Here is a 25,782-nt window from a genome sequence, read left to right on the forward strand (position 1 = left end):
TAATGGCATATTACATAGAAATTAGGATGGTTTATCAATGAGGAAACCATCACAAAGAAAAATTAAGTCATTTAACCAAGGTCACAGTAAGTAGCAAAATAACTGGGTTTAAAACCTACATCCTTAATAGTTAGAAGAGTGTTTTTAAGATCTCACTGTACATATCACATTCAGAGTACTTTGATAAACAATATCTAAAGGGGAAGCTTGTTGAAGTGAAATGGACACTATGAGAAACAGTGACTTGATCAGCTCTTGTCCTGACGGTTGATGTACAATGTAATACTTTATCCATTTTAGTATTTTTTTGTTCTAGTACCATTGGTTAACACACAATTATTCTTAGGTGTTTAAATTTTAACTGAAAAGTGATCCCTGTTAGGAATTTGGAAAAATTATGCTGAGTGAAATAAGCCAATCCCAAAGGGACAAATACCACATGTTCTCCCTGATAGGTGACAACTAACTGAGCACCAAAAAGGAAACCTGTTAAAGTGAAATGAACACTATGAGAAATGGTGACTTGATCAGCCCTTGCCCTGACTGTTGAGGAACAACTTAATATGCTATACCTCTTAGTATTTTTTTTGTTTGTTCTACTTAATACTTTTGGTTGAATACTGTAATCAATACACAATTCTTCTTAAGTGCTGAAACTTAACTGAAAAGTGATCGCTGTTAAATATAAGAGTGGGAATAAGAGAGGGAAGAGATGTGCAATTCGGGACATGCTCAAGCTGACTTACCTCAAACCGTAGAGTTAGAAACATACCAGGGGATTCCAATTCAATCCCATCAAGGTGGCATGTACCAATGCCATCTCATTAGTCCCAGTGATCAATTTCTGTTCAAATTGATCATGATAGGACTAAGAACCAAAGGGATCACATAAACAAGAATACTGTCTGCAAATACTAGCTGATAGAATAAAAAAGGGAGAGAACGATCCAACATGGGAAGTGATATACACAGCAGACCCATAGAATGGCAGATGTCCTAAACAGCACTCTGGCCTCAGAATCATTCCTTAAGGCATGTGAATCCGGCTGAAAAGCCCATGAGAGTATTTCAGGCATGGAAAGCCAAGACACTCTGGGGAAAAAAAAAAAAAACTAAATGAAAGATCTCCACGAGTGAGATCCCAGTGGAAAGAATGGGTCATCAAAGAAGGAGGTACCTTTCTCTGAAGGGAGGAGAGAACTTCCACTTTGACCATGGCCTTGTCTAAATATGATCAGAGTCAGTGAACTCAGGGGGCTTCCATAGCCTTGGCAACTCATGACAAGAGCCTAGGGTGATTACTGATGCCATAAACTAGAGTGTCAATTTGTTAAGTCAACAACAGGAGTCACTGTGCACTTGCTCCTCATGTAGGATCTCTGCCCTTAGTGTGCTGTACATTGAGATTTAATGCTATAACTAGTACTCAAACAGTATTTTTCACTTTGTGTTTCTGTGTGGGAGCAAACTGTTGAAATCTTTACCTAATGTATACTGAACTGATCTTCTGTATATAAAGAGAATCGAAAATGAATCTTGATGTGAATGGAAGGGGAGAGGGAGTGGGAAAGGGGAGGGTTGCAGGTGGGAGGGACGTTATGGCGGGGAGCCATTGTAATCCATAAGCTGTACTTTGGAAAGTTATATTCATTAAATAAAAGTTAAAAATAAAGATCTCACTGTACATATCACATTCAGAGTACTTTGATAAACAATATCTAATGTGGTGGTTCTATGTGATAATGAGGAAGTAGGATTACGTTATTGCTAGTCAGATGAGAAGTGTAAGGCATACAAGTTGAGTAAGTGACACACTGCTAATGAGGGGCAAACCTTTCAAATCCTATCGAGCATCCCCCACTCTATTATATGGCCTAATGTGACCCAGTGTAGCTGGTATTCCTGAAAAGGGAAAACTGTACTACAGAGCGATTGACCCAACGATCTAGTCTAGTACTTTCTAAATTAACTTATAGAAGGGCCAAAGAGAAACATGGGGTAAGAGAATATGGTGCTGGATGGAAGTCCCTGCTCCAGCCTCAACTACAGATTCCTCTTTTTGTGTTACAGATTTTTTCCACTTAAGATTTTATTTGAATAGAGAGATACACTTCCTTTTTTTTCTTCCTTACAACCAATGCAAACTAACCCTCAGTTTTACAGATGGAGAAATGAAGGTCTTGGGAATAACTTAAATCACATAGTGAGCTAGTGCAGAGCTCAGTCTAGATGCCAGTCATCCCTGTAGTTCTCTGGTCTAGGACTTTGCTCCCAGGCCCTGCTGGTCCACCTGTGTGATCAATGTAGTACATCCTGGAGTCAAGCTGGGAGCTGACATGTAGTCAGCATGTCTTGGACCAACACCCTGGCATTTTGAAACAAAGTGCTTATGTTTCAATTAATAACATATGCATATGTATGCCAGAAAGAAACACCCTGCCATGCATATGCATATATTATTAATTATGCAACATGCTTTCTTACATTTATATTTTCATAGCTTTTTATAGCATTAATTACTTCATTAAATTGGAGAAAAAGTGTAAGGGATGACATAAACAGGCTTTCCTGCCAGTAGGTAATCAAGTGCTAAGTGGCAGGAAGCTGTCTATGTGCTACTGAACACTTCTTTGAATCCTGATCTTTGACAGTTGACCTATCTACTTTCCTTGACTTCTGCCATGACACCTGAGTCTGCCAAGTCAGGTGCTCATTCTTACTGCTTGGATATGCAGAAACACTGGACTCGGAGTTTGGACAGCTACATTACAACCACACCTTGGCTCCAGCTAACTATGTGAATCTGAGTAACTGAATTCTTCCTCTGATTTTATTTTTTTTTTCCTTTGTCTCAACACTAATGGCGAAAACCTGCTAGCCAAAAGAAAAATGAAAGAAGACAAGGCAGTGGTGGAAAGGTTGCTTGAGAGTCAGGAGAGGGTAATTCTACAGCAGAGAGGTTGCAAGGGACCTGGAGCCATAAGGACAGCAGGGACTTGCTCAAGTCTCCATATCCTTATCGTTGCTCCTTCTTTGATGGTCTCCACCAAACTGCCCTTCTTTCTGTTCCCTGAATATGCTGCATTTCCTCCTTCCCACGGGCCCTCTCATACTCTGTTCCCCCTGCCTAGACCCCACCACCAGTCTTGTCCTCTCAATCTGCCTTATTCCTCTTAGAATTTCAGACCTCTCATAAGCCCCTAAATTACATCCCCCTAGTGTATATATCCATGGGGGCTACTCAACTCATCAAAACATACAACACAGATTAGGCATTTCGCCTAGTGCTTCAGATGCCAAGACACCCAGCACCTCATATCTGAGTGTCTGGGTTCAGTACCCTGCTCTGGCTACCAACTCCAGTTTCCTACTAATGCGCACTTAGAAGGCAACAGTGATGGCTCAAGGGGCAGGTCCCAACCACTCATGTAGGAGACCAGGATTGCATTTGTGGCTCCTATTTTTGGCCTGGCCCAGCACTGTATGTCATTGAGTATTTGGGGAGTGAACCAGCAAATGGCAGCATACATGTACTCTCCCTCTGCAATAAGTAAATAGATAAAACTTTATATTATATATACATATATAAGCCTTTATATATGTGTACATATATATATATGTATATATATAAACAGTCTTACAATATCCACCTTCCATTGCAGATCAAATTTCCCTGATGGCAGGAATCACATGTGTTCAATTCTTGGCATAGCCTCAAACATTTATTGAAGGGCTGGTTTCTAAAAAGAGCACACTGAATATGATTCTGCTTGTATAAATTCTAAAAAATGCAAACAAATCTATAAGGACAAAAAGATCCGTGGTTGCCAGGGAACCTGGAAAGAGTGGAGGTGGGAGGAGGATGGATTTCAACAGGTTAACAGTAGACTTTAATCAATGGGTGAACATCCAACAGTTGTAAACAGGCTTTGAATTGGCTATTTTTCTGCCTAATAACTTACACAGGCAAGGGCATCCTTTCCCATCTCCAGTGGCTCCCTGCACTGATGTACTAAGCTGATAAGGAAATTTTACTTGTATGGAATAGAACTCAACCTGTGCTAGAGCAGGAAAAAAGACAGAAATTATTTCAAAGATTCAGGGGTACCTGAAAAAGTTCAAGGCCAGGAACATTGCTCCTACACTGCCAGAAAGGCCTAGAATAATTATCTCGAACATTGGCAGGAACCCAGAAAGGGCTTCGTCTCCAGCCCTTGTGCTTTTTGCCGCCTCTGCTTCATTTTTTCTCTCTACTGATCAGATGTCGGATTCCTTAGTTAACTCAGAAAGAATAAGGACACCTTAGCTTCCAAGTTGGCAAGGTTCAAATGCAGTCACCAGCAAGGATGGGGTGCCACCTTTAAATCACAGTTCTGAAGTTCTGGAAGACAGAATGTGACTGATCTAGCTAAGATTTATGTTACACTCACACCATCCCCACTTCAGCTGAGGAAGAGAGTCACTTCCATGATACACATGGCTTGAGACTCACTTCTTGACTGGGGGAAATTGCAAAGATGTTTCTTAGAGAAAAGAAGTAGTGATTTGGACAAATGCCTTGCAACTGTCCATTAAAAGTTGTTGTTGGGCAGAGTGGGCATCAGAATATCCCATACACAGATGAGAAATTGAGCACCAAATAGGTAGTTGATCTCCCAAGGCAGACAATGCAGGCAAAGTGCAAGGCCCCCCAGACTTCTGACTTTGAGCCCTGTGCCCTTGCTAGAACACCAGATGGTTTTTGTAAAGCAATCCTGTTCTCAAGAAAGAATCTAAATCTCATTTGAACTCAACTGTAAATGAATGCAAATAGCCTGAAGCATGATCCCAGTACTCTTAAGAGGAGAGAGTGCACGGGAAATGAGATGGATTTATTCTTTAACAGGAATCAAAGACTTAAACTGAAGAATTTTGTACTAATGGTGATATTTCAGTCATCCCCTATGTGTTTCAAAGGGACACCAGTTCATTCTGAATCCCATCAACTATATTGCAGAGGTAGTGATGAAATGCAGTTATTTTGAATTTGCTATTTCTTCTCCTTACCTCCAAGTTCTTAAGTACGAAAAGGTCGAGTTGCCATCGGGCTCTGGCATACTGACTCCAGATATACATCTTGCAAAGCTGCCCTGGTGATATGGGCTAGGAAACCAGCAGAGAGCCAACGAAGAGCCTGCGGTGGATGCCAGGTGAGCAGCTTCTTCCAAACTGAGCTCAGAGAACAAGACTTGTCCCATCTTACTCCTTGAGCAAGCATGTCTTTGTGATGGGGTTTGGTGTGTGAGAGGACTGAATCAGATATGGTGTAGGTTCTCAGAGCTTAGCTGTTGAGTGGACTGAATATTTGCGCATACATACACAAAGTGGGATGTTTCCTAAGGGAGATGGGTACATTGGATATTTCAGAGTTTTTATGACTCAAATCTAATTCACTCTCACAATCACCTCAAATGAGAAGCAGCACTATTGTCCCATTAGTTGTTCAGATAACTGAAATTATTCTTGAACCTTCCCTTCCCCATACCTCTCATATCAACCATAATCACATGTTAAGCTAAATTTTGCTTTCAAAATGTATTTTGAAGCTGCCCACTTCTACTCAGTTCCCTTCCAAGACATCTTTTCCAGGCCACCACCTTCTCTTATCTGCTGATTGCAGAAGTCTCCTCGCAATTCTACTTGCATAAACAATTATCCCTTTCAAATCCAATATGAACACTATCGCTAGAGCAATCTTAAAATAAAAATTTGAGAAGTTTACTCTCTAAAAGTACAACATTTAGATGGTTTCCTCTGTGTTTATGGTCAAGATGCAAACCATTTGGCCTAGTTTGCAAATCCTTCAATGACTGGCTTCTGCAACACCCTTCCTGCTGCTCACATCCTTCATGGCCTGTTTCACTCTACGGATCAACTCCGGAGTCCAGAGCAGACCATATTGTCTCTTCAGAAAGACATGTAAGCAAGCAGTATCCACCAATTGAAGTATTTCCCTCTTCCTCTCCTCATGCCCTGGGTGAATCCAGGTTAGGATCCCCCATTGTACATTGCTCCTTCCTCATACTCACTCCAGTGATAAATTATTTAACAACCTTTCCCTCAACTGTGAGTCCCATGAAGACAGACGTTTCTCCATTTCTGCTGCATTTAACTTCTGGCATGGAAACTTACCCACAGTATATATTGAGTGATGCCTAGGAACTAAAATGGAGTCAGAAAAATAGAAACAAGACTAATTTTGGAGGTTTCCAAATGCCAAGGAAAGGTGAAAAAAAGCATGAGCCCCAGGTCTGTTGCAAAGCCTTCCTGAGGCTCCATCTGCAGCTGCTCTTTTCCATTGCTCCTAGTGTGAGATCTCTACTTTGCTACACTGACCCTCACTCCAGCACCTTCAGGGCACAGAGGATGCTTTGTTCATCTCTATTATCGCAGCAAGTGCCGCAGAGCCAACTAAAGAACGATGCAAGTATCAGCCACCTTAGGCTAGGTTATGATACATTAAAAAACCATATCAATTTATTTCTTGTGCAAACAAAATCCGCTGCAAGTATAACTGGATCTCTAAGGCATCTGACTTTCTACATCATGGCTCAATATATGTGACTACAACTTCCATGTCAACACATACTTTCAAGTTCAAACTTATAGGGAAGAGTAAGCTTAGAAGATCAAACTCTGGCAAATAAATGTTCCCTTCTGATGACCCTATCACTCTCATTCATATTTCATTAGCCAAAGAGATTCTGATGTACATATATATATATATATATGCATACACATATATACATACATACATATGTATATAGATGAATACATATAGAAATAGAGGTAAATACACACACAAACACACAGAAATAGAGGTAAATGGTGCTAATATCTGCCTCAAACAAATAATTCAGTTGATACCAGAATGGTAGAAGTGAGCAGTGCTTGTTCTAGGGCAGATCCAGAGGGCCTGGTACAGAATAGCAATCAAACTCCAACTTCTTGGGACCTCCAGTTCTGAACAATGCCCACTCACTGTAGGAGACCATTGTCCCCAACACCTTCCTCGCCAGCTTCACAGATTTTGGCCTTGCTTCCTTCCCACTTAACAAAAATAAACTTTTGGAAAAAGAATATCAGGATCTGATCCTCTTACCTATGCAACGGGCATTATACCACTCAGTCTTTCATTCCTCTCATGTACAATCTTCTCCTTCCTTGACTGGATCACGTCCGTCAGCACTCACACAAGCTGTTCTCACTCCCATCTTCCCCTTCGTCAATGGCTCCTTTACATCACTCCTTGGAAGATGTGTCTAAACTCACTCTGCAATTTCCCTCATTCCATTCTCTCTTCAATTCATACCAACCAGGGTTTTGGGGTCATTTCCTCAATCATTTTGCAAAATAGTTAGTCTTCAAGATTAACAATGACTTCCATGTTTTTTCGTACAATGGGCATCTCTCAATCCCAATCTTAATTCTTTCCTACCAGCAGCATTTGACCCTGGGGATCATTTTGTTCTTGAAGACCTTTCTTCACGTGGCTTCCAGGGTGCCATACTCACCTAATTTTCTCCCATACTTCTCGATGCTTTCTTTGCCTGCTTTTGACACATCATCTGCAATGTTCAAGTGCTCCAAGGGTCAGTCCCTGAACAGCTTCTCTTCCACATCTATGCTCACTCTGTAGTCAATTTCCAGTCTCCCTGCTTTAAATACCATCTACATGCAGCCAAATGCATAGTCCCCATCTGGATGTCATCCCTAAACTCTAGACTCACATAGTTAACTATCTGCTTGACATCTCCACCTGAATGTTTAATAGGCATTTTAAATTAAACATATGTCTAAAATGAGCTCATGAAATTCTCCCCACTGCCCAAACATGCCTTATTAATGACAATTCCATCCCCCCTGTTTGCCAGGGTGTAATTTTGACTTCTCTCTCATTTTCCACTTCTAGCCTTTTCACAAATCCTATTTGTTCTACCTTAAAAATATATCCAGAATTCAATTACTTTTCACCAAATCACTCTGCTCCGAGCCTCCATCAGCTTTAGCTTTGATTCTAATAGTTTTCTAACTGGTCTCTAAGCTTCTGCCCTTGCCCCCTTGGCCTATTTTCAACACAGCAGCCTGATCAATGTCACTCAGTCCCTCCTCCCAAGTGACTTCCCACTTCAATCAAAATAAAATTCAAGTATTTACTCTGACTCACAGCACCATACACTGCTGGACCCTATTTTCTCTCTGACCTCATATCTTAATCTTTTCTCTTTCATTTTCTCTGAGTCAACCATGCTAGTTTCCTTGTTGTTCTCAACACTCTAAACAGGCCCACCTATGAGCTCTTTTATTCATTTTCATCCTACCTAGGGCTCTCTCTCACACAGCGAACTCCCTACTCCCTTGGGTTTTTACTCAAAAGACATCATCATAGGGTTGTCTTCTTTGTTACTCTACCTAAATTTTCACCCGGCTCTAATATCTTATACGCCCTTACTGTGAGGCAGTTTTTATACCTAAAACATACCACTATCTAAGAAGCTCACTGCCTACTTAATCTTGTTTATCAGTGTCCCTGCTAAAATAGAAGCTCTACAAAGGCAGGAACATTTGTCTTTTCGGTTCACTGTTGTTTCTCAGGCAGGTAAAACTGGAAGGGGAAGAGAGGGTCAGAGTGTGGGTGGGAGGGAGGATGGGATGGGAAGTATCATTGTGCTCTTTTATATATATATACATGTATATATGATATACATGAAATTTGTTTGCCTTATTTAAATAAAAATTTCAAATTCTAAAAACACACAAAAAACAACTGCGGTATGAATTAGACATTTGATGTGTATCTATAGCATGAATACATTGTTTTCAGGAACATTACTTAGAGTGCACCATCAGACAGGCTGTACACTAGGAAGGACAGGCAATCCTCATAGAAAGAACACTGCCTGGGAGTCTAGGAGACTAGGAAGTTAGTCTCTCTTGTCTTCTTGTTGACCTGCTTCATGTCTCTGGGAAAATTACTTCTCTGCAGACATCTGCTTTCATGTCTATAATATAAGTAGAGTGGACTGGATCATTTCCTATGTTCCATTCAGCTCAAGAGGTAGCAGAATATGAAAGCTGAAGTAATAGCAGCAATTCGTTGTATGATTCAATGATATGATGTGTATTTTAAGAATTTCCAGCATTTTGCATCTGTGCACATTAAAAATTCATTTGAATGTCAATCTCTGGTTTGTTTCATCAACTACCTATATGCACAGACCTATCTAGAAATCCAAGGCCACCTCACTTGAGCCTTAGATCTTGGTTAGCTTTGTTACGTAGCTAAATACTTAGTTCCTCTGTGCACTCTAGATCTTTTCTTGGCATATAAACTGATTAAAAGTCAGAATTCAAATTAGGTTTCTTAGACTTTATCCACATCACACCAGGCTGCCTCTTCCACGTGGGTGGAAGTGGTCGTTTTCAACAGGAACCATGATTCATTTGCTGTAGGCCAACTCAATAAGGAAAACCAAGTGAGCGACATCTATTCACCAGCAAAGCGTGCTGTCATTTGTGAGTCTTGAAGTGATCACCTCAAATGACCTTGGGTAAGTATTCCTTCAAAGCAAAAAAGGCTCAGTGAAAATACTGTGGAATGCTGTTAGCATAAGTATACCATAAGTGTTCACTGATGGCCAGGGATGTGAACTCCCTGAGGGCCTGGGTCTCTCTCATTGCCTGGCTGCCTGCATTACCTTCTACATGAGGCTTAACCACTCTGAACTCCCATTTCTCATGCCAGGCTGAAGAGTCATTCTTTATATGTCTGTGTGCATGTATGTGTGTGTCTCTCTCTCTGTGTCTCTCTCTGTCTCTCTTTCTCTCTTACCCCTCACCCCATAAGTCTGTCAATCACCAAATCCTGAAAGTTAAATTTCTAACTTGAATATTCTTAGACTCCACCCACTCTGTCCTCTCTCTCCACCATAAACACAATACTATGACTTTCTCCTTTAGCTGTCTCTTGCCCTAAGGCTAAAATTCCACAGTTTAAATAAAGACTAAAAATGGTGTCTGAGTGGGTCACTACCCTTACCAGTCTGACATCAGTGATTTTGAGCCCTCTGGCCTTTGATCTCTCTCTGCCCAGAATGTTTTTTTTTTTTTTTAAGCCACTTCTCCTATTCATTGATGTTCACACTTTAAATCTCTGTCTCAAATTATTTTCTCAGGGAAAACACTGGGAAGGTTTCACTTTGTCATATACTCTCAGTGTGGTGTATTTTACCACTGTAACAGTAATCACAAATATAATTAAATACAGACTTTTCTATAATTAATTCTTTGTTTAAGTAAGTGGAAATCTAGGAAGTCAGTAATCCATCAATGTCTTATTTATCCCTACACACTCAGTGTATTCAATACCTGACATACAGTAGTTCCTGAATTTACTCTTGAATCAAAGAAAGGATGAGATATGGGCAATACCACTTTTCTCACACAGTCATATGGTTGTGAGGATTCAACAAATTAATGTCCACAGTACACTTAGCATTGAGCCTGGCATATAGTAAGCATTCAATAAGCTGTAGCTCTTTCTTGACTGGTAGTATAGATACCAGTGATAAATTACATGACTCAGGCTAAATACTAGGGACATTGAAGAAAAAGTCCATTTGGGGTAAAAATGAGTTGAGAAAGCTTAACTATTTTTTCTGCTATCCTTTGCTTACTTTGGGGCTTGGAGCTAAAGTCTTGACGATGCCCTGTGCATCTACCTCCAATCCATGCTTCCTCCCCACAGCAGGGCCCCCACTGCTGTTTCACAATCCTTCTTTCCATCCTTAATTGACAGCCTATTACTGCCCTCACAGTGGATCCTCTGAGGCTGTTCTGCTTAAGATTCCAGATACAAGCACTCCGTGTACCTCAGGTGATGCCTAGCTGGTCTGCCTCTCTGAGCCCTAGCAAAGCTAAATCCTCTCAGACCGAGTTCTCCCCTGTCTCAGCTTCCCAGTGTCTACCTTTCTCTCTGTCTATGAAAAGGATGTTTCATCCCAGGCTCAAAATCAGAGACCTGCTGCACATCTCCTGATCCGCTGCACATTCAAGGAGCCCCTCCCTCCCCTTTGTTTTTCCTTCAGAGATTTTTTTCTCTTCTTTGTTTATGCTTTCTTTTTTTTAACTTTTATGATAAATAATTTGTAAACCAAAAAAGTAGGAATAGTTCAATGAACTCCCGTGTATCCATCAAATTATTTATAAGTTATCAGTTCATACCTGATGCTGTCTCATCTATCAACCCCCAACACATGCCCCCAATGGAATAATTTGAGGCAAATAGAGCTATTACTATTTTACCCTCAAACATTTTGGTGTTTCTACAAAGAACTGCTATTAAAAAACAACATCACTACCAGACATACAAATTTAACAATAGCTTTTTTTTTTTTTTTTTTGACAGGCAGAGTGGGTAGTGAGAGAGAGAGAGACAGAGAGAAAGGTCTTCCTTTTGCCATTGGTTCACCCTCCAATGGCCACCATGGCTGGCGCACTGCAGCCGGTGCACCGGGCTGATCCGAAGGCAGGAACCAGGTGCTTCTCCTGGTCTCCCATGGGGTGCAGGGCCCAAGCACTTGGGCCATCCTCCACTGCACTTCCTGGCCACAGCAGAGAGCTGGCCTGGAAGACGGGGAACCAGGAAAGAATCCGGCGCCCCGACCGGGACTAGAACCCGGTGTGCCAGCGCCGCTAGGTGGAGGATTAGCCTATTGAGCCGCGGTGCCAGCCAACAATAGCTTTTTAAAAAGAATTTTCATTGTTTGAAAGACAGATTGACAGAGAGAGGTGGAGAGACACAAAAACAGACATATCTTCCATCCTCTGATTTACTCTCCAAATGTGTGTAGCAGCCACAGGGTGGCCAGGCTGACACTGGGAGCCAGAAACTCCATCTGAGTTTCCTACATGGATGGTATCATCTACTGCTTTTCCCAGAGTGCGTAGTCAGGACTTGAACCAGGCACTCTGAAATGGGATGCAGGTGTCCCAAACAGTGACTTAAACCACTGTATCACAAGGTCCACCCTTAACAATAGTTTTTAAATAGCAAATATCCTGTCAGGATTCAAATAATCTATGTGATTCTAAAATCCTACTGATCCTTTTTAAAAAAGATTTACTTATTTATTTGAAAGGCAGAGTTACAGAAAGAGAGAAAGAGAGAAAGAGAGAAAGAGAGAGAGAGAGAGAGAATGAATGATCTTCCATCCACTGGTTTACTTCCCAAATGACTGAATGACTGGGGCTGGGCCAGGCCAGAATCAAGAGCCTGGAATTCCACCATGGTCTCCCACATGGATGTCAGAGGCCCAAGTAATTGGGCCATCTTCCACTGCTTTCCCAGGCACCTTAGCAGGGAACCAGATCAGAAGTAGAACAGCTGGAACTTAAACTGGCCCTCAGATACAGGATACTGGCACTGCAGGCAGAAGCCTAGTTCACTGTGCCACAATGCTGATCATGTTTGTTGAGTTTTACATGATTTACTGGTTCTTGTTCCCACCTTCTTTTGCTTTGTTTTCCATGTGATTTATTTGTTGTAGAAACTCTGAAGACATCTCCATACTCTGAATTGTGTTCATTGCATTTCCAGGTCTGCTCTCTTTCATCTTTGATTTGGGTTCCTCCATTTGACATTTCCTTAAGAGACGAATGGGTTCAAAATTTTTCTACCTTGCTGCCAACCAAAGCATTACAAAATATATCCATGATAAGACACATAAGCTATGATCTCATCTACATGAATAGATATGTGAATGTCAATGTATTTAGAAAGAGAAACAGAAACAAATGGTTATGGAAGTACTGATAGCAGTTGTCTTAATGAGGAAGATTTGTAGGTGACTTGAACTTCTTTGTACTTTTATGAGTTAGCATTTGCAGTTAGGAATATGTACTTCCTATCACCCTAAAAATGCTAGGTTTTGAAACGGGGACATTAGATAAAAAGCCTAACTATCCTACCTCCCATCCTTGGCTGTTGTGTGTGCATACTGGGGACATGAAACAGTTAGAAGATTCATTCTCATTTGCTCTCTCTCTCTCTCTCTCCCTTCCTCCCTTTCCCCCTTTCTCTTTCTCCTGCTTCTCCTCCTCCTCCTCTCTCTGCTGCTTTACCTTTCAAGTAGACAAAAATATACAAAAAACATTGAAAAAGAATTTTCTTGTGATGATCCTTCTGCCTAGAAATTTGTCTCCTTTTCCACATGAACCATCATCCCCCATTCACACAGCTGATTCTTAGTCATCCTTCATCCTTAAAAATTCCATTTAGATGTCACCTCCTCCAGGAAGGCTTCTCTGATGTGATTCCATTATACTCTATACATGTTTTTTATTATAGAGATGAAAAGTTCCCCTATTATATACTATATATTTGTACATTTAAGAACCATATTGAACTCCTGGAGAACATGGTTAAGCTCATTTCCTCAAGTCTTGACACTGGGCCGTACCATAGTATTATGCAATCAATAGACAACTTTGAGTGAAAGGATGATAGGCCCTTACTCTGATGACAGCACTACTTTAAGCAAATCTAGTGGGTCCCTCTTAGCCTGACCTTCTTCCTGTTCCATAGCTTTAAAACCATGGTCTACCCTTTGCCTTTCAGATATTTTTTTCTCTTGGTTTCCATGACAACATACACTTCTGGTTACTTAAATCTCTCCTTGGTTTCCTTTAATACATGTTTTCTTTCTTAGCCCCTAAAATATTGATAGTTTTCAAGGCTCTGTCTTCTAGCTTTATTTCTCTTCACTCTACAGTCTCTCTTGAAGATCCTGTATACTCCCATGGATCCAGTGAGTCACACTTATCCCATGTACATTTTACCCAAGACTCTGAGGTTGCCTGTGACTTAGAATTCTGCATCTCCAAACCTGCTCATGACAGAATCATCATGACAATGTGCTACTGGAAGTTCAGCCTAGTGTATCTAAAGGATCCTTCATTTTTCCCTTGCCAACCCCTCTCCTTTGACTGCATGTACATACGTAAGTACAACAGTATACATTCACAACACTTCCTGCCTTCTTCAGTTCTTACATGGTCATCATTTCCACACTCGAACTCGACCTGACCAGGCCCAGGACACTAGCATACAACTCTTCACTTTACTTCCTAACTCTCTGCAACCAATAAATTGAAGATATTTGCCTATCTTACCTTGCTCAAATGTAATCTCACAACTTTTTTCTTTATATTAAAAATTAGTTAACATTTTCGATCACCTAAGAAAAGTCAGATGAATATTGCAATAAATATTTCTTCTACATTGATTCAAAGTATTTTCTTTCAAGATGTAAAATGTTATGATTACTGTTAAAACAATCCTTTGTCATCCTATTCCTTTGTCATCCCTGAAGTAACTGCCAAACTGAAGTTGTTTTATATTTTTGGTTATATATTTTATATAAATTTATTTTATATATCATATATTTTGTTTATATATTTTGTTTCTATTTTTCTTGTGCATGGCAATTAAATAAACATAAAAGCAAGGAATGCCTTAAACTTAGAAAGTAAAGAGCTATACCTGAAAGAAAGTATGTTCATAATTGGCTACTTGGTTCAGTAAAGGATGGTATTTATGTAATCACAATACAAATAATGTATTGGAGGGACTAGGTGGGGCGAGGTGGTAGAGAACCAGTATGAAGACCAGATTCTCATTCAATACTTCCCATTGTCCTAATTCTGGAATTCAGCTAGTTAATCATAATTGCAATGGTTTCCTAACTGGATTCTCTCATTCCCCTGCATTATCTCTCTAAAGCACAGCATGGAACACTCCCTTTGCTCAAAACCCTCAGATTACTCCCCTTAGTTTACCCTATTCTCTCTCCATAGACTCTCTTTCCAGAATATCTTTCACTAAAATGGTGGGGGGGGGGAGGCATTTCTCCACCTTGGCACTGTTGACATTTTAGGCTAGAAACTTCTTTGGTGTCAGAGCTGTCCCATGCATTATCTGATGCCAAGCGTCATTCTGACCCTTTATCCTTAGAAGGGTCACACAGCCCCCCCCCCCCCCCCACCTAAAGTTGTAAAAATCAAAAAGGTCTCCAAACATTGCCAAATCGCCATGAGGGAACAAAATCACATACACAACCCAACACCAACAACACCAGCACCTCCCCTGGTAAACCAATGCTCTAAGACATGACCTCAACCCACAGTGTTCAATGCCCACCTTTTTCTAAAAGTCTTTCCATTCCTTGAGTCCCCAGTATGTGATTTATACCAGGGCTGGGACGGAATCTCAGGAGGCTGAGTTTTGCCTTGGCTAAAAGCTACATCTGAGTAGAGGCTAGAAATGGTGGGTGGTTTTCTAAAGTTCAGAAAAATAAAGCCATCGACTGCAAGTGGAGAGACTCTGGTAAGGAGAGAACAGCTTAAATACTTCCTCCTTAGAACCTCCCTTAGAAGTGGGTGGTGAAACTCAGTGAGAGGCAGAATAAGGATGTGCGATATGAGAAGGAAGAGGCTAGGCAGGTCAGAGGCATTGATAATGAGAGCTACCATCTCGTATTTACTATGTGTCAGACATGGCGTCCTGCTTAATTTCAAACACCTTCCTGAGGCCTGTGTCAGTATCATCACCATTTTATAAACGAAAATACCACAGCACTAACAAATTCAGTGATTTTCCCAAAAGTTCCACAGTTAATAATGAGCAGAGCTGAGAGGCAAACACAAGGACGTGGGCTCTGCAGGCTCAGATCTTCCCCATCACACCTCGTAGCTTATGAAGAAGTGCTTTCTGGAGCCCAGCATTCTTAACCTAAAGTAAAAGAAGGTCTTCACCCAACTGGGCCTTCCTCCTGCAGATCACAGGACATTCAGGAGCCAGTTTTCCCACCACTTCCCAAGCGAGTATCAGTTAACCATGATAGAGACCCATTTAGAAACTCAGTTCTACAGGTGTGTCAGGCACATCCTCAGGGAGCCGTGAGTGTCTAGTCTCTCCACTGCCCTCGTGCTCTGAAAGAGACTTATCTTTAAGCCTCCAAAGAACCTTCCCACTGCCGTCCTATGCTGACCTTCTTCCCTCCTGTCCTCTTGCTGGACGGAATCTCCCAGGGGCTGAGGCTACACAAATATCTCCGCACCCTCCCAAAACTCCTCGCTTCATTTTTCTCAGTAGAGAAAGCATCTTCCTCGTTCCAAGTATCCCATTTAATGCTGGCCTGTATAGGATGCTAATAAATTGTAGCTAACCATGAACGTGTATTGAAGGTCAACTGTTCACAAGGCAATGTGCCAAGCTCTACATAGGCGGCTTTTTACTTAATGTTCACAACAGCCACCCGAGGTATTATGATCCCCATTTTATGAATTGGAAAAGGAGATTCAGGGACCTGAACTACCTTGCTTGAAGTCATGTGGCTTATAAGCCTTGGGACAAGTCTGCAAAGCCATGCATTCTGACCTCAGAGCCCACACTCTAAGTGTAAGTTGAGTGCAAAGCTAATTTTAAGGGTTACTTTTTGGCAACTGTCACTAGGCTGATGTCTGGGCCATCTCCACAGTGGTCAAGAAGTACTTGATAAATACTGTCCAATTCCAGAGGCCCCAGCAGAAGTCACAAGGATCCTTAGTTTCTCTACATTTCTTATTGCAAATCTCCCTCCCTTGTTTGGCCTACCCCTTCTGGTTCCAGCTTCCTGTCCAGAGACTGTCTCATTCCCTGAGATGGAGCATGTGTGACTGACAGGTTCTGCTGCCAGTAAGAACTCTCACCAAGTTTTCATCTGCACCCCTCTCAGAACGGTCCCCTGAGGGTTATTCCAGGATCTCAGCACTGCAGTTTTCAGTAAGGAGAAAACGTAGATGATTCTCACTGTGGAGGGTGAATATCATAAAGAGAAGAGCTTATAGACACAGAGGAAGCTGGACTATTGTAAGAGAGCAGGGAAAAGTTAGACGTGGGGGAGCAGACTGGAAAAAGCTAGAACTGCACCTGCAAAGGGTGAGTCAGGAAGAGTCAAGGTTTCCATGCCTCCCTGGACCACCACCCCACCTTTCCCAGCACTGCCCATTCCCCTGCAGGCCAGAAGGGCATGAAGAGGAGTTGCTGCCATTTTCACTGCTTCAAACTCAGACATCCTGGGCCTTGCGCCCAGCACACAGCTTTGGATTCTGTCTGCTGCTTCTGCCTCTACCACCAGTTGGTGGACTTCCAAGTGGAACATGTGGGGACTAGAGCAGAAGGGCCTCCCATGCACAGCAGAGCTCTTCTGGTGGCATTTCAAAGGGGAAGTTTTTGAGGGCTCTGAGACCATGGCTCCATCCCTACACTTACAGTTGTGGAGATTCCTCATTGAACAACCCATCTGCCTTAATCTCTCTGCTCTCACTGTGGTCAGAATGGAAGACACTCTTCTCCTGGCTCTATGGCTGTCACTTGTAGGGGATCTTAAAGGAAGGGAGGGCTGGCATCTGTTTCTCCCCAGCCAGTCCTTGGAGGACCTCTCTTTCTCAAAGCACTGATTGGGCCAAGTCATTCTTCCTCTGCTGAGGTCCCTTACTATGGGCCAGTTGCCACTGGGACTTTCCTTGGGGGAGATGACTTCAACACTTTGAGAAGCTGAAGCTGAGTCAGAGAGGAATCCCTTGCGATGGCAGAGCAGGAGGGATCAGTCAGCTTTGGAAGGTGAAAAAGAGACGGCCTCTGTTGGAGGTCAGGAGTTGGGAGCACACTAAGAGGAGAGAGTACCTCCTGCAGAAGGCCATCCAAGACATTAAAGTGAACGGGTCTACAGAGAAAGTCAGAGCTGGTTTATGTTCCACCCCAACCCATCCCTCCTACCATACCTGGCCAGCTGTGGGTCACTTTGCCCTGCTCAGCCATCATGTACACACAGTTAACTACAGCATTGCAAGAGCATGGGAGAGACTTAGCGCTGTGGTGCAGCTGCTTAACGCCCTGGCCTGAAGTACTGGCATCCCATATGGGCGCCGGTTAGAGACCCAGCTGCTCCCCTTCCAATCCGGCTCTCTGCTATGGCCTGGGAAAGCAGTAGAAGATGGCCCAAGTTCTAGGGCCCCTGCAGCCACATGGGAGACCTGGAAGAAGCTCCTGGCTCCTGGCTTCAGATCGGCACCGCTCCTGCTTTTGCAGCCAATTAATGAGTGAACCATTGAATGGAAGACCTCTCTCTCTCTGCCTCTCCTCTCTCTGTGTAACTCTGACTTTCAAATAAATAAATAAATCTTTTTTAAAAAAGAGAATATGGTAGATATTCCACTATTGTGCTGAAGGTACCAGGTCCCCTGAGATACACATTATGGAGACCATTGTGGCAATAGCCTCAGCGTCTGACATCCAGAAGACCGATGGCCTCAGACCCTAAACCTTGACTGCCTTTGCCTCTCCAGGGGCTAGTCCCACCACAAGCTATTGAAGAAACGCAGAGTGGTGGGTGCATGTTCATATCAGATGGAAGACAGAAACCTCCTCCAAGGCTGCCCTTCTATCTGGATCCCTCAGTTCCTGTTCTGATTCCCCACTTCTGCCCTTTGTTAGAGCATCCTGATGCCTTAGAAGCATTACTATTCTGGGGCTGCCATATGGTGATGATAGGCAGTTCTGGGACCCATCCACTTGGGGGAGTGCCCCGGCCATGGGACTCTGTCCTGACTGGGCAGCCTAAGTGGTGCGGCTGGCAGGAGGTCCAAGCCTTATGATGAGTCTTGATCTGGCCCCAGAGAGTTGAGGCTGGAGAAGTGCATCCTTGCACACAGCTTCCAGAGAGAAGCCAGGCACCTATAGCTTTGCTCTGAGTGAGGAAAGCCATTGCTGAGTGTCCCAGATGCCACTTGCTCTGCTGAAGCGCTTCCTTGCCTATTTCATCTCACCAGAGTCAAATTCAGTGCCACATTGGTCTCCCCGGCTGTTGTACCTTCCAGGGTCAGGAAGGGAATGCTAGAGATACCCACTGAAAGAAATCTTAGGCCTTAACTTGTTTGCCAGTGTTTCAAAGTCTCACTGTTGGTTTGCATTTTGCATTCATTTACTCATATTCAGATAGAAAATGTTACAGATAGTGGTTAGTTTTTCCATAGAAAATGTTTTAAATGAAGAGTGGTCAGTTTCCCAAATAAGCCCACCATAGTTAGATTGGTATTGCTATACTAGAAATATTATACTTTTGCTATAACATTTAGCTTTAGTATTATAGAATCAGGTTTTATTTTATTTAAGAAACATGTCATTTAAAATATGAGAAAAAATCCATGAAGTTCTTGGCATTATTGATCCTTCCTGAGAGCCTCATCTCAAAAGTCCGAGACAGGAAGCGTCGCTTGCCCAATTGCAAGGGTGAGGGGAGGGTGTAGTAGGGAAACTGCTGAACCCCCAAAGCAGAGGAGCATCAACGAAAGCAGAAAGTGGCTGTGTTAAGGAGGGGAATGATCTGGTATAAATCCCAGTTTTACCACTTGCCAATTATGTGGCCTTAGGTTAGCTGCATTAGCTTCCCCAATTGCTAAATAGAGGAGAATTGATGATACTGTTTCTAGGGTTTTTTAAGGGGTAGCATCACAGATAACTCTTGCAGAGTTCTCTGGCACATGGAGCTGATTGCTAAATGACTTTGAAGGGTAACAGACCAAAATATGCCTCACCTGTGAAATAGATTTGGTATATGTGTAAAGTGTTTAGCACAGTACCCTGTCTGTGACGGCAAGCAGAGTTGTTATTTTTTTTTTTTTTTTTGACAGGCAGAATGAACAGTGAGAAAGAGAGACAGAGAGACAGAGAGAAAGGTCTTCCTTTTGCCATTGGTTCACCCTCCAATGGCCACTGTGGCCAGCGCGCTGCGGCCAGCGCACCGCGCTGATCCGATGGCAGGAGCCAGGTACTTCTCCTGGTCTCCCATGGGGTGCAGGGCCCAATCACTTGGGCCATCCTCCACTGCACTCCCTGGCCACAGCAGAGGGCTGGCCTGGAAGAGGGGCAACCGGGACAGAATCCGGCGCCCCGACCGGGACTAGAACCCGGTGTGCCGGTGCCGCAAGGCGGAGGATTAGCCTATTGAGCCACGGCACCGGCAGAGTTGTTATTAATGACGGTATTGTGTTACCATCCTCACTTTCCCCCAGAAGGCTGATTCCTCTGGGCCATGCTGCTTCTGCTTGACAAAGAGAATGGAAACTATGGTGGAGTAGGACGACCCCCTCAGGGATGGTGGATGTTGATTTGGGTCACTGATGATGCGTATCCAACACAACAAAAACTGGAGTGGCAAGAGAAAAGGTATAGGGGATGGGGAGCTCCAGGAATGCTTGATCTGAGGTGTCTTCTAAAGGGATAAACAGAGAGGGAAAAGGAGTAATAGAGGAGGGAGGAGGCAAGTCTTAGCAGTCAGTGCTGGAACACTGAGAAAGCTCATGGGTTTATTCTCTGATAATATTTTCTCTGCCAGTCCACACTGTCAGGTATTATGCATCCTAACCACTTAGCCCTCCCTGTGTGCTGTTTTGAAATATTATCTCAGAAGTCTTTAGAAGAAAACATAATGCTTGAGATCTGGATCACACAGCAGATCACATTCCCCAGAGACTCCATCTGCCTTTTCTAAAGGAGGGATCTAACTGAGGCCCTTTCTCCTCTTAAAATACAGAGCTAAACTCAGGCCGGACTCCTGTGCTGCTATGGGCTGTAGCTTTCACAGCCATTACATTAACCACTTTAAATGACCATTGTTAGGTCTCACTGTGACAGGACACAAACGACCCAGCTCACAAAGTCCACCTTGGACTTAGGTCTCCACTGTCTAGGTGGATGACCCAGGGCAAATGATTTCAGATCTCTGAGATCCGGTTTCATTCGTAAATTGAAGGCATTGGACTCTGTGATCTCAACATTTGCTTCCAACGCTCACATTCTGAATGCTGCTCTTCCACATGGCATGCCTCACTCCCACTGTTGTGTTTTTTTAATTTTATTTTCTCAATTCTGTGTGATTTTGTCTGCTTTAGAGTAATAAAAGAGAGGCTAGAGGTTAGGCAAGCAGTAAAATTTAATACCAGGACTATGACAGTCAATTATAATCATTTATGTCTGAATCTCCTGAAAACTGACTAAAACCTCCCTTTGGCCACAAGGCTGGGTGCGAGCTACAATAAGCATCATGATCACTATTTGGCCTTTATCAAGCAAGACTACCACATATGGGAGAGAAGTTCTGATTCTCGGTTTCTTTCAACACACATTGGCTTTTGGAGGCAAAATTCATACTTGTGCATTGTCTGAATGGCTTTCCGAGCCCCTTCCTGAGAACAGTGTGTGTGACTGAGCTACTGTGAGGGTAAGGGGTGGGTGAATATGAAGATTCTCTGAGCTAGGTCACATATCCTAAGGTCATGCCCTTTATCCTTCAAGAAGTACTGTGCACCTTACACAGAGCCTTTTCAATGCAAATTGGCCAAACTGATGAGCTAGTCCTTGAAACAACAGAGAGTAGTGTGGAGGGCAGCCAGCCCTGGAAACCAGGCCAATCTCAATGGAAATCCCAGCCCTGACTGTAAATAGCTGTATAAATTTGGACAAGTAATAACCTCCCCAACCCTGCCTTCTTCATTTGTAAATGGAGTTAAGTATCCTACTTCCTAGGGTCTCTGTGAACATCACATAAAATGAGGCGAGTGTGTAACCTGGTATGTGTAAATGCTCAAAATAAATGAGCTCTCATTATTTTAGGCATGATTCCTGTCCCATAAGGGACTGAAAATCAAGTAGGAAAGACCAAGTAAAATATCAATTAAAATCAGTCAGTGATAAGTAACACAGATATGCAGGCTGAAATTAGCATGGGAGAGCATTGTGGTAAAGACAGGAATTGAATCAGGCATAAAAGTTAGTATGTGACAAAGAAAAGTAAAAGTACTTCAGATAAGGCTGAACCATCTATTCATTCTTTCAACAATCATTTATTAAAAACTTACCATGTGTTAAACACTGTTCCGGGCACTGAAGTGAAGAAGATTCATTCTAGAAGTGGATTAAATGATAAATAAATATGTGAACTAGACAGTGATCAATGCTGCAAAGAAAATTAAGTGTAATGTTCATTTATATGTAATAGTGCATATATATATAACATATAAACCAAATAATATACATTTATTCATATAATAATACAAATATAAGGACAACAAAAATCATGATACAAGGCAGGGCGCTCTTATAGATGCAAGACTTTTGAACAGAAGTCTGAAGTGAGGGAAGAAGCGTGGATTTCTGCAGGAGTGCCCCAGGCAGACAGAAGTCCAAGTGCAAAGGTTCTCAGGCAAGATGGTGCTCAGTGTGTCCAAAGAACAGCAAGAAGGCCGAAGTGACTTTACAGAAAGAGCAAGGGAGGAGGGGAAAAGGAGGAGGGATGAAGCTAGCAACCAGATGTGAGATTCAATTCTGAGTGTGATGTGAAGTTCTGCGATATTTCAGAGCTGCGTACTGGCAAGACGGGACCATTTATTTAAACACTTACCTCTGGCTATTATACAGAGAACAAATTATGTGGTTCTGGTGGTGAGACACAGAGGCGATAGAGTAGCCTTGATAAGATTGCCATGGGTTAAGGAGAGATGACGGTGGAATGAATGACATGGAGTGGAGAAGTGGTACAAAGTGGCTGATTCTATTTTTTAAGCACAGCCCACAGAATTTGTTGATGGGTTGGATGTGGGGTGACTGAAGATGTCATGCAGAAGAGAGAGGAAGAATGGAGGGAGAAGCGAGTTGGGAGACTGAGGTATCAGAAGTTTGCATATATAGTGGGCAAAGGTTTTCAGGATGAGCAGATGTGGCACAGACTTAACACAAGATTGCAAATTGAGCTACAGGTTTCAGATGTAGCTTGGACCATGCAAAGGGCTCCCAATGCCGGGTGAATCAGGACTCCATCCGCTAGGCAACAATGATGGCATTTCACTTCTGCACACGAGAATGGCCAATGCAACACTTTCTATATGTTTAGAGCCTTGCAGAGGCCTTCACATACAGCATCACCAGCACCATGACATAGATTCTCTCAAGGTCCACACTGCACAGACAAGATACTAAGGCAAAGGGATTGAATGACTCATCCCAAATCTCTCATCTGGTGAAACTGGTGAGGAGAGTCTGGCTCTCTTGTCTCCTAGGCCAAGGCCAGCAGAGTTGCAGGCTCTCCAGGGAGAGCTGCTGAAAGTGCCATGTCAGGAACACGTGTCCTGGTAAAGATTGCCCAGTGGCCTTTCTGAAGGGTACTCAGTGCCTCCACTTTCCACCAGCAACTACGGAGCTTCTCCCTGGAAGAGACTCTCTCTCTCTCTCTCTCTCTTTCTCCTTCCCTCATTCCTGCCTTCCTTCCTAGGCATTGATCCTGCTCCAGGGTGTTTTCCAGAACCTTCACTGCTCCCTAATTACCCAGTAATGCTGAGAGATTACAAAAATGCTGTCATTTGTGTAAGAAGGGGAGGGCCGACTGAAAGAAGAGGAAAAAAAGGATAGAAAATGCTGTTAAGGCTGGCAGAACTCCAGGGTGGGTAATTACATTCTTTGGGGTGTGTTCTCAGCACACACACAATCTGCAGAACATTTCAGGAGGCTTCTGTATGAACTGTGGTAGGAAACATGAAAAATATTATCATTATTATTTTGTAAACCTCTTTTAAGAATGGGACCTTTGTAAAGCCACAGAGGGACCCTGTTTCTGATTGCATTTTTGCCAATTTGTTAGCTGTCAGTGATCTGTTCTCAGATCATAAATTTGATGTCCCCCTACCCCCTTGAATTGTTTTATACTGGCAGCCTAAGATTTTCAAGCCACGGGAAACTGTGGTCCAACCCCCACATTGTACAGATGGAAGTGAGAGCCCAGGGAAGAGGGGAACTTGTCAGCCATAGCCACAGGGAGCAGGAGGTAGAGGGGGCAATGGGCCTCATTAGCCCTGATCCCTCTCCCCTTCCTTCCTCAACCCAGCTCTTGCTGTTAAGTGGAGTCCTGGGGTATCAGAACCAGAAGTGTCTGCAGGCATCACCTCATCTTCACCCTGTCAGATGAAGAAACAGAGGCCCAAAGAGGAGAAAACAGAGATGGTTGGACTTCAGTCCCCAGGCTTTCACTAGCACTCTGTGGCCTGTGTACCAGATCAAGCCCATCTTGACCATCTCCCCACCACTACCACCTGGCCCTTGCCATAAATGCACACTAAATATTACAATCAACGAAACAAAAATCCACATTTCTACTTTATCTTAAAAGTAATGTGGAGGCTGGACCATCCTGGGCCTACCTTTCCTCATGGCAACAATGGGATCCCATTGAGGACTTGCCACCCACGTTGACAGAGAGTTCTGTTTGCCCTCACAGCCCTGCCTCCTCCCCCACCTCAGCTCACTCCAATCATTTCCCTCTTTGGCCCAAGGAGGCATTTCATTAAAAAAAAAAAATCCCTGCCCAACACTATTCTCCTTGATTTGCAGTGTAAAATCCAAGCCAAATATGTAAATATGAGGCTACTTTGGCTACATGGTAATACAACTTAAAGCATAGCAAAGATCAAAGCCAGAATAAGTCAAAATAGTCCCTAAGATGGACCATGCCATATCCAGGGCATAGATTAAGCAGTGGGTGGACAGCTTTCTCGCGGCCCTCTCAACTTCCTGGAATCCTTCTGTTAGACATCTCTCTAGGCTTCAAGGAGCAGCCATCCTCAGTTAACCAAACTGAATCCCTCTCCTGTGTAACAGAATGAGAGGGAGGCTGGAACAGGGGCCCTGGCGTCTAGTCCCTTGGATACTAATTGCTATATCCCCTTGAGAAAAGTTTTTCAGCCTCAGCACTACTTACGTGTGTAACTAGGTTACTCTTTGTGTTAAAGCAGATGTCCTGTGTGTTGTACAAAATGTAGCCATCTCCGTGGCTTCTACTTACAAGATGCCAGTAGTACTTTCTCAGTTGTGAGAACCAGAAATATCTCCAGACAATGCCTCATATCCCCCTGGGGAGAAAGGTGCTGCCCATTGGGAAGCATTGTCTTCAGCTAACCATCTAGCCTTAATTTGTAAGAGGCTCTAGTTCCTGTCCATACGGGGATGTTGTGAGGATGAAGTGAGATGAGAGATGTATAGGTGCTGTGTACATCAGAGGGTCACATTACTTGCAAGGTCTGGTTGCCATCAGTCACAACCAACTACAAAGCATCAAGTCTTCCAAGACTGACATTGGCATGTCAAATAGGACTGGGGGCACTAAGGAGAGAGAACATGAGAGACTTCCAAAGAATAGCACCTATGCCAATTGTTTAGGGAACTGAACTGTCTGGCATGCAGTTAAAGCCTCTGAGGCTGAGAAAATGGGAAAATCACCTTCCACCAGTGCCCAGTCTTTTTACCAACTCACGTACTAGGTATTGTAACTGTCATACTAACAATGCCCAAAGGCTCTCCATTGCCTGCTAAGAATTTAGTGGCCTCCAGATCCTGACCCTGACTGCTTCACAGTTTCATCTTCCCCCACCCTCTGTTCCCAATCGTGTACCAGACTCAGAACATATGGCATCCTTTCCTGCCTCCAGCCTTTTCTGGTGCAGTTTCCTTTGTTCACATATCTTCCCCAGCCCTTGGTTTCTGTACGTAATCCCCCATCCTTAACAGCCAGCTCTTTTGAAGCTTTGCTGGATCTGCACAGACAGACACACTGATTGCTTCCTGCCTTGCGCCCCACTGTTGTGTTCACATCTCTATTA

General features: G+C 43.0%; 1 long non-coding RNA gene across 2 annotated transcripts in view; it reads right to left on the reverse strand.

Moving 5' to 3' along the window:
* Positions 1-25,782, reverse strand: part of LOC149126123 (uncharacterized) — a 73,103-nt gene that overhangs the window by 6,958 nt on the left and 40,363 nt on the right. For both annotated transcript variants that reach the window (XR_016236392.1, XR_016236393.1), the window contains one exon: positions 21,997-22,042. This is a non-coding gene — a long non-coding RNA (uncharacterized LOC149126123). The remainder of the gene's footprint in view (positions 1-21,996; positions 22,043-25,782) is intronic.

Source organism: Oryctolagus cuniculus, chromosome 6, assembly GCF_051225735.1.
Source record: "Oryctolagus cuniculus isolate XC-2025 breed Fujian yellow rabbit chromosome 6, ASM5122573v1, whole genome shotgun sequence".
In the NCBI taxonomy this organism is placed as follows: domain Eukaryota; kingdom Metazoa; phylum Chordata; class Mammalia; order Lagomorpha; family Leporidae; genus Oryctolagus; species Oryctolagus cuniculus.